We start from the raw sequence: 8,157 nt of genomic DNA, 5'->3' as shown, positions 1-8,157 counted from the left end.
CATACAAAGTATACCATATTCTTGACCATAGTCTTGAAAACATATCTTATAAATTTAAGACAATTTCAATTAAAATGAAGTTTTTATTTCAGTACCAGCGCCTTCTGCTTGCTCGGCTTGCTTGCTCTGCTGTCTCTTTACCAATTGGGTATGCCTCCACATCAGCTTTTTGGTTTTTGTTTTTGGAAATAGAATCTCAAGCCAGCCCCTCATTTCTTATATAGTGTATATTGAACATACCATATAAGAAAGAGCTAGATGTGGGTGGCTCACAATTGTAATCCTAACTACTTGGGAGGTTGAGACCTAAGGATCTCAGTTCAAAGACAGCCTGCGCAGCCTGTCTCTGGTTAACTAGCAAAAAGCTTAAGTGGGGGTGTGGCTCAAGTGGTAGAGTGCAAACTTGAATGAAAATAGGTAAGTGAAAAAGTAAGGTCTTGAGTTCAAGCCCCAGTACTGGTGCATGCATGTACAGCACATGTGAACACACACATACACACACACACACACACACACACACACACACACACACTAATGGATACATCTAGGAACTGGTCAAAGGAAGAGGAAAGTAAGTTCAATCCAGGAAGGGGTCCAATCACCAGCCTCCCGTCTTCCTGACTGGCATGTGACAGCACCCAGATCACAGCTCAGTAGGGTGAAGGCCTGTGTTAGGTCCGGTTTTCCTTGGGCTCGTTACTGATTCACAGGTGGTGGCTCACTGGCCATGTGGCTGACCTCAGTCTCCAGCTGTGTTCTCCAGGCTGGCTCTGATCTTGTGGCTCAAGCCCCAGACAACCCTCAGATTATGTGGTTGGGCTTTCTGAGTGGCCTTCTGGCATCCTGCCTTACCTCAGTTAGTTTAGCCATTGCGGGGCTTCACTGAGTGAGCTCATTAGGAGTGATCAGTGTGGACCAGCCTGCCATGAGGAACAAAGACACCTAGGGCTCAGGAAATCACCAGGGCCTAGAGGCCTCACCCCTGCTTAGCTCAGGAGCTGAGATAGGGATGAGGAGAGGGAGAATTTGAGTAGTGATGGGGTGGAGGGATCAGAGCTGCAGAGATTCAGAAGGGGCCTGGGAGGCAGAGCCTATAGTTTCTAATTCCTCATTGGTTAATGACTCTCTGCCAATCGAAAGCCACCACTGTTCAAGCCCAATTCAGTGTAGCTCAGCTTCTGGCTTTCTGGTGGTTAACTGTAGATCAGGGTCACACAGACTTCCTTGCCCTGAATGGCTTTGAACCATGATCCCCAGATCTCAGCCTCCCTAGTAGCTAGGATTACAGGTGTGAGCCACCGGAGTCTGGCTTGCAAGTTTTATCATTTAACACAACCTTGAAGCAAGTTTGGTGCCAGTGTTTATATATTAAGTTGGATTATTATTCACCATATAAAGATTGGTACAGAGGCAACCTTCAGCCAAACTCAATTCAGTTTAACATCTAACTTTCCCTCAGCAGCTTGAGATACTCCTGGTGGAAAAGGAGGATTGAACAGAACTCTGGACCCCATCCTCAGAACACTACCACTGTGAGAACTGTGAGCCCCTCTCCTGGCCATAGATCTCTAGGGAGGTCCAAGAATTCCCACGATATGGAAAAAAGCTCTGTGTGAAAAGCAGGATAATCCCGGACAAACCAGGACAGCATCCCAAAGACATTCCTGAGAAATGACAGAACCGCAATTGGGCACTGTGACGCATGCCTCATTCCAAGCATGAGGAGGCTGAAACAGAAGTTTGCAGGTTTGAGGCCAGCCTGTGCTACATAACAAGACCCTGCCTTAGAAGGAAGAGGAGGCTGGGTACCAGTGGCTCATGCCGGTAATCCTAGCTACTCGGAAGGCTGAAGATCGAGGTTCAAAGCCAGCCCAGGCAGGAAAGGCTGTGAGACTCTTTCATCTCCAATTAACCACTGAAAACTGGAAGTGGTGCTGTGGCTCAAGTGGTAGAGTGCTCACCTTGAGCTGAAGAGCTGAGGGACAGTGCCCAGGCCCAGAGTTCAAGCCCCATGACTGACAGAAAAGAAGAAAGAAAGAAGGAGGAGGAAAAGGTGGAGTAGGAGATGAAGGAGGAAGAAGAGGAGGAATGGCCTCATTCTGAAATCTATGATCTCCAGCCTTTATTACTCTTCTGGCCCTTTAAATTTACTTCCTTAGCTGGGCTGATCTTCATCGTCTAGCCTTTTCTAGAAATAAAAGTTTCCAGACCCAAGACTAAAGCTAAAACCAAAAGAAAATCAGATTCAGGGCCAAGGAACCCCCACCAGCCAGCCTCTGGTGTTTTTGTGCATGCAGAGGTTGTGAATAGAAACTCCTTTTCCTTTTATTTCTGGACTAAGAGTCAAAACAGAGCTAGACAAACAGGAGCAAGTAGCCAGCCAGCATCCATCTGCCATGGACATCCACAGGGACTGGCTGTGTTTTTAACAGCTGGGAGTCTACAGACAGGAGGCGGCTAGTCCCGGGGTAGCAATATTAGATATAAAAAGATGGTCCTGGCAGCTGTGCCAGGCTGGAGGGTATGATCTGAAGCCTAGCCTCCCACATTGTGGGGCAGAAAAACAATAGTCCTGCTAGGTACGAGTAGCTCATTGCTGCAATCCTAGCTACTCAGGAGGCTGAGATGTGAGGATCATGATTCAAGGCCAGCCTGGGCAAGAAAGTCTTATCTCCAATTAACCACCAAAAAACCCCCTAGATGTAGAGCTGTGGCTCAGTAGCATCATGCAAGTCGTGAGTGGAAAAGCTAAGGGATAGCAACCAGGGCCTGGGTTTAAGCCCCAGTACTGGAAGGAAGACAGAAAGAAAGGGAAGGAAAGAAGAAGGAAGGGAGGGAAAAGAAGAGGAAGAAAGAATGAAAGATGGAAATCACGCAGAAAACCCAGAAAGATAAGAGGACGGAGCCTCCTTGTAAGGAGCGGGCAAAGCACGCTGCTGCCAGCTCAGCCCCTCGGCCCTCGCTCCCCTCTGCTGATGCTTCCTCAGTGCCTGCCCAGCTGGGTCACAGAACGTGCTAGCATCAGTCCATGACCCCAGGCTTCACCTGCCGCCGCCTCTGCCTCTGTCACCCGCGGTCTGCCGCTGGGTGGTGGGGAAGAGACGCCTTCCATCTGAGAACTGCGCAGCCGCTGCGGCTCCTGATCCCAGGTCCGTCCCGCAGACACTGCGGGCATGCAACTCAGCACGCCAGGGGACGCAACCTCAGGGCCGAGCCCTTGCGCGGTAACAGGCCAGACACGGACTGACGGGAAGAAAACGGACGTTTCCGTGTGCACGTGTTCCCCGTCCACGGGGAGCAGGCGGACGGCTTCTGTGTTAGCCCTGCTGTGGCGGAGGAACAGGGGCTCAGGGGACAGGACGGTGCCCAGGTGTGCACGACAGCACTCGCTCACGGTTCTAGAAGCTGCAAGTCCAACCTCGGTCCTGTTCCCTCTGACAGGTGGGAGCGTCCCTCTGGGCCCCGCCAGCCTGTAGGAGAGGCGGCAGGAGTCTGTAGGAGAGGCGGCAGGAGTCTGTAGGAGAGGCCGCAGGAGCCTGTAGGAGAGGCGGCAGGAGCCTGTAGGAGAGGCCGCAGGAGCCTGTAGGAGAGGCGGCAGGAGTCTGTAGGAGAGGCCGCAGGAGTCTGTTGTTCTTTGGCCTCTAGTTGTGCCCTTCCAGTCTCTTCCTGACTTCCGTCTCTCCTGAGTCTGAGTTCCTCCCCATCTTTTTTGTTTTTTTCTTTTGCCAGTCCTGAGGCTTGAACTCAGGGCCTGGGTGCTGTCCCCGAGCTTCATTTGCTCAAGGCTCTACTACTTGAGCCACAGCACCATGTCTGGCTTTTTCTGCATATTTGGTACTGGGAATGGAACCCAAGGCTTCATGCATGCAAGGCAAGCACTCTACCATGGAACCACACTCCCAGCTCTCCATCTTCTGAGGATGCTTCCATGCTGGATTGGAGTCAGCCTCCTCCGGGGTGGTCAGTCTCCTTGTAACCGGCCTGTGAGCGACCGGATAAAAGTCACATAGAAGCACAGGAGGTTAAGACTTCAGTATACTTTTTTTTGGGGGAGGGAGGGGCATGATCCATCCCATAATACCCGTGGACTGAGGGGGTCCAGGCAGGGGTTAAGGGAACCCATCCGTAATACCGTGGACTGAGGGGTCCGGGCACGGGCTAAGGGAAGCTTTATATGAGCAGCTTCCAGGTGGTCGTTTGTTATGCCACAGGACACAAGAGCAGCCCTGGGGGACATCGGGGAAGGGACACGCTGACCAGCAGGCCTGGACTTCCAGAAACATCCGTGCAGGCCAATGGAATCAAAACCTCCCTGCTCCAGCGAGCGGGAGGAGCCGGCATGGTAGCAGAGGACACTGGCGCTCGAGCGTGAGTTTGATACGCGTAGGAGACACAGCGCTGACTGGGAAAGGTGATGCGGGAAGGGACAGGGACGTGGCCGTGGGCGAAGGAGGAACGTAAAGGACAAAGCTGTTGGTACCCGTCCAGCTAAACGTCTGTTGGTGTTGGGGTGGAGAGCACAGCTCAGCATGGCCGGCGGGTGGTGACGTCAGCGCCAGCTGTGACGTTGGCCGGGGAGCCAGCCCCAGGTTCTGCTGGCTGAAAGCAGGGAAACTGTCGTTAAGAAAAGCACAGACATGGGCCGGGCGCCAGGGCTACTCAGGAGGCTGACATCTGAAGATCACAGTTCAAAGCCAGCCTGGGTAGGAAAGTCTGTGAGACTCTTATCTCCAATAACCACTAGAAAACTGGAAGTGGCGCTGTGGCTCAAGTGGTAGAGCGCTTGCCTTGAGCTAAAGAGTGCAGGGACAGCGCCCAGGCCCAGAGTTCAAGCCCCACAACCAACAACAACAACAACAAAAAAGCACAACTGCCAGCTGAGAATTGTAGCCCTCCTGGTTTTCCAGGCCGCTGTCCCCTGTGCGCTTAGGAGTCCAGGGAGGGGAGGAGGAGCCGGACACAGGGAGAAGGGGCAGAGCTTGCCACCAGGGTGGGAAGGCCGGGGCAGGGGCTTCACTGAGGGCCAGAGAGGACCAGACCCAGGCCAGACCCGCCGCGGCCTGGCCAGCGAGAGCCGGAGCCTCCGGACTCCCAGCCAGAAGGGCCGGATGGGGGTCCGTCTGTGGGGAGACAGCCCCGTGATTACAGGAGCCGCACGAGCAAATTACAGGGGACAAACACTGGCCTGGCTGCAGGGGGGGAGGAGGGGAGGGCAGGCAGGGGTGGAATAGTGGGAGGGGAGAAAGAGGGGGAGGGAGGAGGCAGGCAGGAGTGGAATAGTGGGGGGGAAGGGGGAGGTAGGCAGGAGTGGAATAGTGGGAGGGGGGAGGGGGCAGGCACGGATGGAATAGTGGGAGCATTCTGCACCGAGGGGGCAGTGGCCAGCCTGGGGACATGGCTGCTCTCACACTCAGGACCCGGGGCCTAGGGACGGGGCAGGAGAGACGCTGGATTCCCACCTGAGGAGGACAAGGGATAACTGTGGTGTATGGGGGAGACTGAGGCACAGGGAGGCAAGAGGAAGGAGGGTGGAAAGAGAATGGAGGGGAGGAAAGGAAACACCAAGACACATGCCTGTGGGAAGGGAGGAAGAGAGGGGAGAAGAAGGGAGGCCAAGGAGAGGGACGAGGCGAGGAGGGAGTCTGGGCGCCAGGCCCTGTTGGTGCTGCCTTCCTGTGTGAGATCCGCCCCGCTGGGCCTGGTCGCTGCTGCGCAGGCGTGGGCAGGTGGACAGGGCTGGGCTCCGGAGGCTGGGCTCCAGGGAGGTCCAGCCTCCCTCGAGTTCTAAAGCACTTTTGTGCACACCATTCGTGTGTGTGTGTGTGTGTGTGTACGTACCAGTATTGGGGCTTGAAATCAAGATCTGAGTGCTGTAGTGCTGTCCCTTAGCTTTTTTGCTCAAGTCTGGTCCTTTGCCACTTGAGCCATGCCTCCACTTCTGACATTCTGGTCTATTGGAGGTAAGAGTCTCATGGGCTTTACTGTCCTGGCTGGCTTTGACCCTCCATCCTCAGATCTCAGCCTCCTGAATAGCTAAGATTACAGGTGTGAGCCACCAGGGCTCAACTAAGTCTAACTCTCAAGAGGCTAAGCTGTCCCCAGAGCCTGGCATGCACTGACACCCACTGCCAAGATCACGTGATACAAATGCCCTTAAACAGCCATATTGACCTAGAAATATAAAGTTAAGTGTTTCATACAGGGGTATTTCATACAGTAACTCATACAGGGATAACACACTTAAATATGTAACTTCTCATCTCAATGGGCTTGAACCGCCAATATTCTCTAAACTATAAAAAAAAAAAAAAAAAGATAAGTCCTTTGTTCTCCCGCATTGCTTAGCAATATTGACTTGAACATGACTGTTGGAACAGAGACCCAGTTCTCAGAATTCCTTGTTGACAGTGAGACCAGGGGGAAATTCTATCCACAGGTTTGTAAGCCCACGTATCACGTGTAACTTACAGGAAGCAGCCCTCAACCATGGGTGCAGAATACCGCTGCGTTCCTGCTGGCTGGGATTATGACAATGGTGGAAGGCTGGCAGCCATTTTGAGCCATGAGGTGGGAGCTTCCTGTTGAAGATACTTGGGTCTTGCAGATTGTGCAATCATCTTACCAACCCTGGACTGTTTATCTGTAGACTTTTATATGAGAGACAAATCAATTTTATCATGGGGGTAGGGGGAGGTTGGTACTGGGGCTTGAACTCAGGGCCTGTGTGGTGTCCCTGAGCTTTGATGCTCAAGGCTAGTGCTCTACCACTTGAACCACATTCCTACTTCTGGCTTTGGGATGGTTAGCTTAGGCTGGCTTTGAACCACAGTCCTCAGATCTCAGCCCTCTCAGTAGCTAGGATTACAGGTGTAAGCCTCCAGCACCTGGCTTAAATTTTACCTTCAAGAAAGAAAGGGAAGGAGGGAAGGAGAAATGATGGAAGGAAAGAGGGAGGGAACGGGAGGGAGGGAGGTAGGCTACAGCAGGCATTTAGAGCTCTAGACACTCCAGAGAGCGCTCTGCTATCAGGATACTTCTCTAGGAAAGGTAATAAACCAGGCACGGTGGCTCACGCCTGTAATCCCAGCTGGTCAGGGAGAGTCTGCACAGCACATGAGGCTACCTCCCAGCTCAGCCCAGCCTTGGTGGCAAATTAAAGGTGGTGCCAGGGGAGTGGTGGCAGAAAGGGGGGCCCATGGGGCGGCCCCACCCCGGTCCCCGCGGCTCCCTTCCACGCTCCTCTCCTCAGGTCCGTGCCGTGCGGCCCATCCCAGTGCTCTGGCTGGCGTCTGGCCACCCTGCACTGGGGACAAGGCAGCGCAGAGACCAGGGATCAGGCCACTTGTCTAGGGCCTGACGGGTCCTCTTCCCTCGTGGTTTCCAGCAAGGTGCTAGACCATTCTGTGCCTCTGTTTCCCTGTCTTGCGATGGAGGCGCCGGTAGCCCAGCCACAGACTGGACAGGCAGGGCTCTGGTCTGATGGCAAAACCGGGCCATAAATGAGGAATTTGAAGAGCAACCAGTGTGGGCAGGGTGGGGTTGGTGTAAATACCAGGAGATTCCATAAAGAAGAGAGCCAGCCCTACAGCCCAGCCATACCACTCCTGGGCATCGGCCAGAACACATGAGCCAGGATACCGTGAAGACACCAGCACATCCATGTTCACTGCCACACTGTTCACACAAGCCAAGTTGTGGAAACATCCCAGATGCCCTACAAGGGCTGAGTGGGTCTGAAAAACGTGGTACTTCTACACAATGGAATTTTACAGGGCCACAGAGCCGGGTCCAGGTGGCAGCACGTGCCTTCCTCCACCACCCCCCCCCCCAGCTTCCCAACCCAGTCCCCCCCGCCACACACATAAACCGTTTGTATTTGGGGGCTGTTACCCAATATCCCTATTGCTGCCCAAACTCATGGGCTGGGGCAGGGCCGGTGGACAGAGGCCTCCCCACCCATCCGCCTCCGGGGTGTGGTGAGAAGACTTTGCAGCTGTTTTTCTCTGAAAAGAAACTGTTCTATTAGAAAGAAGCCGGGCACCAGTGGCTCATGCCTGTCATCCTAGCTACTCAGGAGGCTGAGATCTGAGGATTGCAGTTCAAAGCCAGCCCAGAAAGGAAAGTCCATGAGACTCTTATCTCCAATGAACCACCAGA

The sequence above is a fragment of the Dipodomys spectabilis genome, unplaced genomic scaffold (assembly GCF_019054845.1).
Source record: "Dipodomys spectabilis isolate Male_0828 unplaced genomic scaffold, ASM1905484v1 ptg000066l, whole genome shotgun sequence".
In the NCBI taxonomy this organism is placed as follows: domain Eukaryota; kingdom Metazoa; phylum Chordata; class Mammalia; order Rodentia; family Heteromyidae; genus Dipodomys; species Dipodomys spectabilis.
This window is presented reverse-complemented; position numbering follows the sequence as displayed.